Below are 12155 nucleotides of genomic sequence, written 5' to 3' on the forward strand. Positions count from 1 at the left end.
TAACTAGACTCAAGTCTTTGCAATTTGTCCTATTTTAATTTCTCCACAATACTGCTTTAAAAACCTACTCATTTTAATGCAATCAGACTCCAAATTTTTGTGAGGCATCAAGTTAAATTGAGTGTGCCCAAGATGATTACTCTTATGTATTATTTATACTACTACATATGCAAAAAAACTTATATTACACACTAGAACATGATTGTGCCAAATATTGCATACATAATAGTAAAATCCATATCTCATACCTTAAATAAGAAGTAACATATGCATACCTCTGACAGATAGGAGGAAATAAATAAATAGGAGTAAATAATTGGAAAGTGCAGTACCCAAGTTCCTTAACCATTGTAAAACTAGTGACTTTTAATTATACACAGTAAAAAATTACTAAGGTAGGATTCTACTTTAAGTGTAATGTCAAAAAAACCCCCATATAACAACATAAGGACAAACCCTTGCCTCTTACCATATTTGGTAATGACAATATATATTTCACATATAATTTTACAGACACAAACATGCACATAAATAAAACATATACATAACTATACTCAATCCACATTCAGAACATAATAATCATGGAATCTGAGAGAGAAAAATGAGAAGCCTCTGACCAAATGCCAACAGTGCAGATATTCAGTTGTTATAGGGAGTATTTATTGTCCTGGAACAGGAGCCAATATTGTGCATTGAAAAGCTGTTGATTAAAACATCTGAACACTGCTGGGAAGCAGGACCAGAAACTAAAACTTCCAGCTGCTCTAGCTATGCTCCCTAGTTGCTGAGTTGTATGGCATTACTCTGCTGCACTACTTCAGTGTGCCTTTGTAAAGCTGCACAGAACTGGCACAGGAGGGATAATCCTGGTCCCAAATCAGACAGCACTAATTGGTCACAGTCTGACTTGAAAAGAGAGATTGGTTTGAGTTTAGGAGGGCACAGAAGACAAGTGTTTTAGGTCCCAAGTTCTACTGTAACACCTGGTGATCACTGCTACCATGTTTCCCTCTGTTCTGTCCTCTCTGTAACTTCTGTACTTGGTATTGATTTCAGAACTTTTCTGTACTGGACACACCCTTAACCTACTAGCACTACCCAGGCCCCAAACAAACTAGGCTTAAGTTAAGCAGCCATTCTTTTGCTGCAGTGAAGATATTAGGGGCCCACTGCACATGTCTATGGACACCGACTACATCCACTGGCAGACTTGGTTGACGACATCTACAGGGTTTTGCGGCTTGTGCTTTAGAAGGTAGAATTTAAGTACTATTTAAACCGCAGTTCAGATGGTTTAGACAGTATTTTTTTTAATATGGTCCAAAGAAAGTTATCCAAAAATTTTATTACTCTGTATGAGTTTTGTAATAGTAATGTAAAAAACTCAACAATTACCAGGGAAATCTTCCCCCTACTCTCCATAGATACTGCTTTTTGAATTTTTAACATTTGGAACATTAGGGCTAAATAAGCATTTAAGACTTGTTATATAAAACTGATCATTTCAAACAGAAATCACACATATATTCAGATTAGTTCTGCTTGCCTCTGCTCAGGGAAAATCAGCTTGTATTTGAATCTATTAAAGGCAGAAAGATTTGGTTTCAGCCTCATCTTTTACTACTGCATTACTGTTAAGGAAGTTGAATTATTACACTTCACTTTCACTTTTCTATGGAAGTTTTAAAACTTCTGTTTTTCTAAGATGTTAGAAAAATCAAAGAAAAACAGAAATACAAGTAGATATGATTGTTAGTATTTTTATGGGCTAATAAAGGCATTAATTCACAGTTTTACTGGTTCACTCCCTATTAAGTTCTAGAAGAGTTCTCCAGAGGTATATTTTGAGCAAAACTACTGCCATTCACTTGGACCTTCCACTTTCAGGCCAGCAGTTCTCACTGCCAATCCTCTGCATGCAGTTACAACAGCAGAAACTATCACTGAAAAGGTAAGATACAAGTCCAGTCAGTGGATGCTCTAGTCTTTTAAAACTTAGATTTTGCAATAGCCAGTCCTAAAATCCATGCTTATCAAATGTATATTGTTCTAGCATGCCAGAAAAGATCTATCAAAATCTAAAGATAAACTCAGTGTATTCTGCAGTCTATTTTATAGATATGTGTTCTGAATCCAAGTTCTCCAAAACTCTCCTTACTTTGCAAAGAAAAAAGGAATATCAAAAAGACACAAAAGGAGACGCCGTTAAAAACTTTCAATAGTATCGTAAGTGACTATCTCAGGAATATTGTGTATAGAAGGTATTCATATTTATTTAAAAAAAAAAATCTCCATGCAGAGCCTTTTGCAAAGTTGCAATGGTGATTGCTTTGTTTTGGTAAGTTCGGGGCTTCTAAGACCTTCTGCGAGGTTAACCCTCCAAAGGGGTAACCAAGGGGTTAATAAACCCTCTGTATTTCACCCTATAAAGAACAAAGCTCTGAGGCAATGAGGACACCAAACCTGCATTAATCCCTCCTAGCCTTCAGCACTATATGATAAAATATGTAATCTTTATTGGCCAAAGCACAGACGAAACCAAAACAAGGTGTTTATCTGCAAAATGAAGACAACTGTATTTGCACTTTCTCAGATACAAGTGTACAAGTATAACTCTTAAGCATAACTTAGATGTTTTCAGCAAGTTTTCAAGGTGTGACCTTTAACCATTATGTATTTATATACTATCAGAGGGCTGGAGCACCTCTCCTATGAAGACAGGCTGAGAGAGTTGGGATTGTTCAGCCTGGAAAAGAGAAGGTGACAGTTTATAGCACCTTCCAGTACCTAAAGAGGTCTACCAGAAAGCCAGAGAGGGACTTTTTACAAGGGCATATAGTGATAGGACAAGGGGGAATGGCTTTAAACCAGAGGGAGGTAGGTTTATATTAGATATTAGGAAGAAATTCTTTACTGTGAGGCACTGGAACAGGTTGCCCAGAGAAGTTGTGGATGCCTCACCCCTGCAAGTGCTCAATGCCAGGTTGGATGGGGCTCTGAGTAAAACCTGGTCTAATGGAAGGCATCCCTGCCCATGGAGGGGGTTTGGAACTGGATGAACTTGAAGGTCCTTTTCAATCCAACCCGTTTTATGATTCAATGTTTCCATTACCTACTGCTCTAAAAGAAGTTGGAAAAATTAAAAAATCTTGAGGTTTTGCAAGACATTTAAAACCAAACTTGTGACATTTTGCATTTATTAGTGTATCAAATATCTTTTAAGAGGGAAGAACGCTTGGAATGTCACTGTTCTCCCAAGTGAGACAAATGTATGAAAAAATTTGTTTTGAAAATGGGAGGAGGCAACCAGAGAAGACCATAACTTGTGTATAAAGTATTGTTTCAAGTCACTACACACTTTTGTACTTCATAAGGCAAGAAAGAAGCACTTCGAAATTTTACACAGATTTTAAGAAATAATACTGATACTTTTCATGAAGTATCAGTATCAGATTACTGACATTAGTAACAAGCAAAGCCTAGCAGTAGAGAAATTAACATCTTATGCAAAGACCAGAGATAGAAATATTGCCATTTACACCTTCACCCACCCTTTGTGGCTGGGAATGTAATGCTGCATCCATTTCAATTAGGCTGCTTTACGTCAGAAAAACAAATAGGCAGGAAAGAGAGATGAAGCTTAGTGGCAGATTTTCAAAGTGCTACCAAAAGATTGTAAAAGTAGTCCCATGCAGTAAGCAAGTACCTAATTTTGGACAATCTCTGAACAAAAGAGGGACTCTAATTTTCTTTAAATGTAAGCTTTAGTTGTACAGAAAACAGTATTTCCTGAATTCTGTAAATCAGATGGATTAATTAGGTTGTTAACTGTAAACAGCTAGTTTTACTTCTCATGCTGGATTTTATGAGTTCACGTATTCTGTTATATTTGCTGCATGTAAAAACTTAAATCATCACAGTTTTCAGGCACTTGTACTAGTATTACCAGTCAAGAAAAGACTAGTATTTTTTTTCTTCTATAATAGTCTAAGATACTTTTAAAAGTTGAACTGTACATAATGTTTCTTCCTTTTCCAAACTTTGTGGTTTTCCTATATATTTTCTATGAAGAATGAATAGGTTCAAAAGTAGTACTTATAAGAGCATTCCTTTTGTTTCATGAAAGAATTTACATGCCCAAATCAGATTGCTGGCCCCCATGTTGTTTTTGACGAATAATAAAATACCAGACTTGGCTGGAAGTTGCTCCAGGGTCTCATACTATAAGCTTTTGTTCCTTTCAATTAACAGTGGTACTGGACTTTCTGTGACAACCACTCAAAGGCCTTGTTTATGCCCGAAAGTTCACGCTATCACTGCCTACCCAGCAGTACGGTGGTACGGTACGAAGCCAAAGTTCATTAATCTTCAGTGTAAGGCACAGCTTCAGCCTCACATGTTTGTGCATATAAGTACTTCTAGGTTTGCAAATCCGCAGGGAATGCCTCAGCTTCCTGTAAGGGGAAAGCCGTCCCCGTGCTCGGCTGCCGGAGGTGCCGTGGGGCGGGCGGTGTCTCGCCCTGCAGCGGGGCAGCCGAGCGGCCTCTCCGCCACCGTCGAGGGCTGCGAGAGCTGCCTCTCCCCCGCCTACATCCGCCCGCCCGAGAACGGGAAAGGGTAAGTTACTTAGGGAGGGACGAGAGGTCCGGCGGCGGAGGACGGGGACCAGCCGGAGGGAACCCGCTGCCAGCCGGACAGTGGCTCCTGTCACGGCGACGGCTGAGCCTCCCACAGGAGCCCGCCCTGCCTGCGCGGCCCGGGAGGGAGGGCGGGAGGCGGGTGGAGGAGACACCCCCCGCCTTTATCGCTCGCACAGCACCGGGGTGTGCTGGTTCTCGTGGCCGCCGCCGCAGAGGAGCCTTCTCGGGGGGCAGCGACTACCGGGAACCCTCCTTATCCTGCCCCAGCAGCTCTGCCCCGCGCACGGCGCCCCGGCGCTGCAGCCCGACCCCGCCTCCCCCGAGGTCGATTCCGTGCTCTCGGTTCTTCTCCCCGCCGCGGCGCCCGACTTGGTTCAGCCCGGGGCAGGCGCTAGGAATAAGCCCTGTCCCCTTTGAAGAGCCTCGGTTCAGGCTCGCCTCCTCCCTCCCACCGCCGCTGCGCACTGCTCGGTGCCGACTGGGCCCTCCCGCCCGGGCGGCGGCGGCTCCAGCTCCAGCTCCACAAGTTCCTACTGCCCGTGCCCGGGGCGCGCGCACGAGGCTGGCTCGGCCGTCGGGGGCGCCCGGCGGGAGCGGCGGGAGCAGCAGCAGGAGCGGCGGGAGCAGCAGCGGCAGCAGCAGCAGAAGCAGGAGCAGCACCAGGAGGGGCGGCGGCGGGAGGAGGGCTGTTATGCAGGAGCCGCCGATGCCGCTGTGAGATGGCATCATTCTGCGCGGTGGCGGCGGCGGAGCGCGGCGCGGAGGGGTGAGGAGCCGCCGCGGCGGCGAGGAGGCGACGAAGAAGAAGAAAGAGGTGGGAGGAAGGAGAAGGAGGCGGCAGCAGCTGTGAGGCTGCGAGCCACGGTAAGAGAACAAAACCGGCTGTGCCGCAGCCGGTTCGGCTTGCCGTCTGGCCCGGCAGAAACGCGGCTGCCGCTCTCGTCGCTCTTCGCCGCCGTTCGGACGTGGGGGAGCGGGGGCGGCAGGGGCAGGGGGGTGGGCGCTGGACGGGTGCGAGCTGCCCCTGTCACCGAGGGGCGGGGAGGAGGGGAATGGGCGTGGGGGCTAAAATGGCGAAGGGAGCTCTACTGAGGTCTCGGTCTCTCTTTTCCGGCAGTGCAACTCGTCGCACCCTTCGGGCTCTGCTGGCGGGGGGCGGCGGCTGTTGCTTCTCCCCTCCGGATGCCCCATATGGTGCCCGGAGGATTGTTGTGTTTCCCTGCCGTCTCCCACCCTGGCTCGAGTCTGGACAGGGCTCAGGGCCTCTGGGCCCGCACCTGGCGATGGGAGGGAGGGTCGGGGCTATGTTGAGTCTGTGGAGGTGTGGGGCGGGGGGAGAGAGAGGGAGAGTGTCGGCGGTGTCCGGTGTCAGGCGAATAACCTTGTTTATTCCTGTCTACGGCCTTTGCGAGGGTGACTGAGGACTGAGTCCTGACCTGTGTCAACGCTGAGTGGATTGCGAGAGGCTTTAGTGGCCGGGAGTCAGTGAGGCAGTTCCACGGCCGGCCCCCGCTTGCTTATCTGCCGGGTGAAAACAGGAGAAGGATATTGTTACGTTTCAGTTCACCTTCCTTTGGTGAAGCCGGGCAGGGAGGAGGTGAAGAGCCGTTTCCCCTCTCCAGTGCACTGCTGTCACTCCTCACAGTGCCGAAGTGTGCCTCGGCTCAGAGGCAGAGGGCACGGTGGGGCGCGAAGTGGTTTCGGGCACCGCTCAGATTATCGGTATCTGCTTGTCTCTCGGGGCCCTCATGATGGGTGTTTGGCTGAGCAGACTGTGAATTCAAGATCTCAAAAGACCTGTTTGTGTCATTTATCTTTGTTTACGTTGTTGCAAAATGTTACAACTCAATCCAACTGTTTACTTACTTGATTTTATTTGTAGTTGTCTTATTTTTGGAACGATACCAATTCTCATCCCAGTTTAACTAGGAGCTCTGCTTCCAGATCTGTAAATGTTTAAACTATATATCAAAGAAAGAAAAGGACTTAACACCACCTCATCATTTTAATGGGAGCTCTTTGATGTTTGGGTGAAACAGTAAAAAGAGGTATTTATATTTCAGTTGTATTTTCTCAGGGCACCTGTGTCATATAGTAAGTCATCAGGATATTGTGCATTGAAAAAAACTCAGGTTATGCAAGTCTTATAATACTGACTTACTAGGTGATGCAGTCACCCACTGCAGGTAGCTGGGTTATATAGGATCATACATGTGAAAGACGGTATGGCCTTCATAGTAATGAGTCTCCCCTTCAAACTGGTATTCTGGTTTAATCCCTTTGTGATATAGAAACAAACGGATTATTATTGTCTGTGATAATGCTTTACTAACTTGGACTGGTTGTTTATTTTTTTTTAAATTTTGTATGCTGCCTTCTGTGAGTCTGTGTTGGTCAAGGTATAAACTGAATTATTGTTTCTTGTTGATTTTAATACTAATAAAGATTAAAGAAATTTTGCATAGAGAAAACATCTGCAGGGGTTTTCATCATTCTGAGAAAAATCTTAGGGCTGCAGAAGCACAATTTACCTGGACTCTTGATAAAGATGCTTTCAAATGGGGCAACTAGAAATATTTTCAGTTGATGTTGCTTGTGAAACTGTGGGTTTAGAACCCCTTTTTTACCTTTTCAATATGTATTTTGAGCTGTATTTTAAAGTGCTTCTAGGTTCACCAACTTAATACTGTCAGTAGACTTTCTCCGATGATACTGTAGAATAATTCCCTTAAACTCACTATTATACTTGAAAACTTAGGGGTAGTTTTACATACCTGGGACTGATTTAATCTCTCAACATGGGACATTTCATTACCAAAAGAATTTGGATTATTTTTTTTGAAGAATAGTTTACATTTGTTACTAAACATCAATGAAAAAACATTTTAAGTCAGCCAGTATGTTTTTGTTTAAGTGTTGGCACTAAAGTTTAAATAATCACCTGTCTTCAAGTGCTTCTTAAATCACAGGAATACTGATTGATTTCAGAGCCAACCCCTTTTCCTGAGTCTGTGGAACCCTTGGAAGAAGGTGATATGTTTGCTAGTTTTATTGCTTTTCTTTTTTCCTTCTTATCTTTCCATATGAAGTTGGAAATTTTGATAAGTTGGAATTTTTACCCACTTCTCTGTTGTTTCTCATGAAACAATGTGTGTGGAAAGACATTTCTCCTGGGTCTTGGACACAAAGAAGAATCAGAGGTAAGGATCTATGACAGGAAGTTGGTATTGCATTCAGTTTACTCATGTTCAGTATTCCTATGCCATTAAAACAGTAGATTTGAAAACTAAGGTGCCATAATAAAAAAATTATGGCCTAAGCCACGTTTATTAATTGGAAATAACTACTCTTTATGCACTTACAGGAAACAGTCATTGTTAGCTTATAAAAACCCCAAAACCTAAATCCCCCCCCCCAAAAAAACCCCCAAATTCATTTTAGAATTTATAGATAATGAAGTGTGAAGGCGTAGTGAGGTAATGGATGGAATAATAAACAAAAATAAGTCCTAGCTGCAAGCTGTGCTTAAGTGATTCTTGTAAGTTACTCTTTTTTCATAAAGACTGCAGAGAAGGAGTGAAGCTACTGATAAAAATGTCATATCTTTTAAGTTGGGTTAGTACTGCACGTAATTGCTCCTGCACAGGATAACATTCACCTGCAATTGCATAGCAACTCAAAATCAGAAAAGCTGTTCCAGTGTGCCTTCCTGTATGAAAGTGTGTCAACTGGGGCAGGCTCCCCAGTTTCCATGGTAGTGTCGTATTAACCAAGATCTTGTCATTTTTGCTGTCCTTACGAAACTTGTAAACCAGAACTGCTGAACTCTTCCTTTGAATTCTGAGCTAAGTGATGCTTAGTGGCATTCCTTCATATTGCTTTGGTCTGTGTCCAAATGCAGAGGGTAGGAGCTGATTACATCTGGGTCCTTCTTTAAAAGTTTGTTGTCATTGCATCAGTAGCCCATTTCTCTGTGTAGGTGTTTGTTCAGATTTATCATAATCTGCTGACGTTTTCCTGTGGTGACAAAGTGCCCATAGGTAAGGACAATTGGAAGTATCACCTCTGTTTTCTTGAAGGAACTTAATATGGCTCAAGAGAGAAACCTCTTCTTCCCCATCAGCAGGAGTTGGGAGTGTCTAGAAGAGGCATTCCAAAGGCTTGTAGAAAAGAACAGGTCCTAGAGTGGTGCACCTGCTTATTTTCTTTCCCTTGTAGAACAGTGACATTGCATGGTTTTTGCTAAAATTTACTACAATACTTTTTAAGAAGGAGTAAGAAGGAGTTTTTGTTTTTCATTGCTTTCTGTAAATGAAAAGTTCTAATTCCTTCTGCTTGGGATATGCGTTTGCTGTGTTTGAGGACCTGCTAGTTTAACCAGAAGCAGACTTAAGTTTAGCTGTGTTTTGGAAATGTGGTGTTGCTTTACAGAGGAGCACTGGAGATTCCAGAGAAATGATCACCTGTCAGAGTGGCTATAATATGTCAGAAATATTTACAGGGTGCTAGATTTTTTACTTTAAATTTCTTAGCATTGCAGGGAAAGTATGTCAGGAAAACCTTTGAGTTTCTATTATATGTAGGACTTAATAACTATTACACATATAGCATGAAGCAATTAATCATTGCAGGTTTACATGACTGTGTTGCTCTAGCAGCATATGTGTGGCAAAGAAACAATTTTTTTTTAATTCCCTCTTCCCTTAGTCAATGTTTAGGTTCGTGTAAATTCTTAATATAATATAATGTACCGTTTGGTAATTCAGTATTGCCAAAAAAAAAGCATTAAAATCCTGTTAAATGAGAATATGGCTTTGGATTTAACTTTTGAATTCTGCTGATTTTGAAAAATCAGCTGAAATTAGCTGTGCTGGTTGTGTTACTATGTAAGGGCTTTTGACTAAAATAAAGTCTTCAATAAAAATTGGAGTGAAGCATGTATTTAACAAAGCAGAATAAATTCTTGGGCTTTTATTAATCACCCTTTTCTTTTTGTTGGAATATGTTAGAGATGCTTATGTTCTGCTTTAAGTGGCTAGGACCTGAGCATACTTAAATGTAACCAGTTCAAAACCTAAAGACTTCTTAACATCAGTGAGGATGTTAACTTGGAGTGATGTAACTAGTACAGCCAATAGTCTTTTCTTTTGCGATGAAATTCAACCTCTGATGTCTAATACATGAAATTTTTCATTGGCCCAAATCACTTTGGAACAATTTTTTTCAAATGTAATCGTCTGTTTATGAAAACACTGTAGAACAGTCTCTTGATTTGTCTTATGTGTAAATGGCTTTGGGAATATAAATGCATGTTAGTAACTGACCTCGTCAAGTAGTTCAAATGGCACAAAATTATTCCCATGTACTTTTATTCCATTAGGATTTTAGACTTTTTTTTGCAGAAAATCATTGTGGAGATGGAAGAAAGCAATATAAAAGCCAATGAGAAGTGGAAGTCACATTTTGAAGATAAACAGCAAAATAATTCTGGTTTATGAATTTAAGGATCTTTGCCTTGCAGCCTGAAGTGGGCAGAGGAGAGCTCTTGTCTGTGCTACTGTGAGCATAGACAGAAGTATACAGAGGATATTCTGTGCACATTTCTAGTTACTGGGGCTTCTAACCCAGATTTTTTGCTATAAGCTTCTAAATGGAGCAGGAGATTAGCAGGAGAGGCCTTTAAAAAAAGAAACAACTAAAAAAGTTTTATCTGCTCCTCATACGGGTGGGTGAAAAATACGAGAGACTTTGGATTGTGTGTGCATTTCAAGGTAGCCAACGATTTCCCAGTATAGATCAAACCAAAGGAGCTGTAGTTTTACAAAAGGGTAAAGTAAAAAAGGAAAGATAAAGTTGATAATCTGTAAAATTGCATAATATTCTTGGACATTAGAACTGAAAAAAATAACACATGTTCAGTTTTGAAACACAGTGCTCTGCTAGTTCTTGAGAAATTCAGTAAGATTTTTTTTGTTGTTTGTAGGGACGAACTAAAACTGCTGAACAGATTATGTATGATACATTAGTCTTAAAAGATGACCTTGTTTTTACTAACTAGTATGCCAAAATTAGCTTTCTTGTATTTCTTAGCATCTACAATGACATAAGAGTATCTATTTGTAACAATCAGAAAGCAAAATAAAATATATCTGAGGAAAGCTCAATAGAAGATGAAGAGTAATATGATTGCCAAACTTCCCTTTTCCCCTCGGGTTAGAAGTGTGGAAGCTACTTTTTCTTAAATTTCAGTTCCCTTTATTCCTCCATTCTTGGCATAATTTATTTCCACTTCCAGCTAACTTCTTACAGTTATCTCTTTTAAAAATGATCGCTGTCTTACTGTAGTAGCTGGAAAGATTTTGGGCTTTAAAAAAAAAAGAAGGGAAAAAAAGAAATGTGTTTTGACTTGTGGATGTCAATTATAAGGACAGGAAAAATTCAGTTAGTATTAAAAATCTGATGGAAGACTGATATCAGTGTGTTATTTCAAAATAAAATAAAGTAAATCCCTGGTCGAATGTCTTGTGAGAGGTTGTTGACAAAATGTGTTGTCATGGGATGGTGAGTTAAACTGTATTGTTAAAGGAATTGCTATGCAGAAGAAAACTAGTTGGAATCTTAGTTTGTAATATGACAAATGTCTGCTGCTAATGAACTGGCAAAATCTGTAGATAGTGAAATTATTTACTGAGTAATGGAAGCTGAACCTTCCGATGGAAATGACAGTGAGTAGTTTAATATTTGGTGGTAGTTACATTTTTTGTGTTAACTTAGGAGACAAGGTGTGTTGGAAGGAGTAGCTGCAACCATTGTTCAAAATGAGGTGTAAATAGTTATGAATTGTTTTCTGAAAATGTACCATCAGAAATGGAATAAAAAACTGAATATTGGAATGTGTTCGGAATATAACATATACTAGCTTGCATGTAATTTTTATATTACTTACACAAGCGTATTTGAAAATGTTCCAATTAATTCTATGGCAAATGGTTCTGGGGATCTCCCAGCTTTAGCTCTTTGGACTATTTGCTTTCTTTGTTGTTTGTATTCCATTTGTGATTAGGAAAAAATAACTAATTGAGGAGAAAACTATAAGAAAAGTACTGCTCCTGTGCAAAATGCAAAATATTGTTAATTTTTAGCATTAAGAAAAATGAAGGAAGAGAGGCCTCTAGCAGAGGCCCACAGAACCTTGAAAAGAATATGTATGAAGTTCCGCCTGTGCTTTTAACCCTGTGTCATAAAACTAAGCAAGGAAACGTTAGAGCACACTTTGAAAAATTGAGGAAAGTAGTCTATCAAGAAGTAATTATTACACAATTCAATTGAGATTGGCTGATGTATGATTCAAAAGAAGGAGTAGATTGTTATACAGACAAGGAGAAAATCCATTGCTAAGTAATAGGGATTTTAATAAAAAAGATCATACAGATTGTACTTCAGAGAATAAACTTAAGTGCATTTTTAAATAGTTTTTATGTGAAGTTAGTCTAGACTGCCCACTAAAGCCTTTCT

The 12155-nt window shown here is 40.9% G+C and overlaps 1 protein-coding gene across 3 annotated transcripts in view; it reads left to right on the forward strand.

Moving 5' to 3' along the window:
• Window positions 1-4484: 4484 nt before the first annotated feature.
• WWP1 (WW domain containing E3 ubiquitin protein ligase 1) overlaps window positions 4485-12155 on the forward strand; it is a 58696-nt gene continuing 51025 nt past the window's right edge. Inside the window, exon 1 of one of the 3 annotated variants that reach the window (XM_051771567.1) lies at window positions 4485-4617. The gene's annotated coding sequence lies outside the window, so the exon portion shown is untranslated. Of the gene's footprint in view, window positions 4618-5336; window positions 5505-12155 lie in introns of those variants that run through there. The other 2 variants (XM_051771574.1, XM_051771558.1) reach the window with 2 other exon arrangements.

This window comes from Manacus candei, unplaced genomic scaffold (genome assembly GCF_025592945.1).
Source record: "Manacus candei isolate 608988 ecotype Guabito, Panama unplaced genomic scaffold, ASM2559294v1 h1tg000008l, whole genome shotgun sequence".
NCBI classification, from domain to species: domain Eukaryota; kingdom Metazoa; phylum Chordata; class Aves; order Passeriformes; family Pipridae; genus Manacus; species Manacus candei.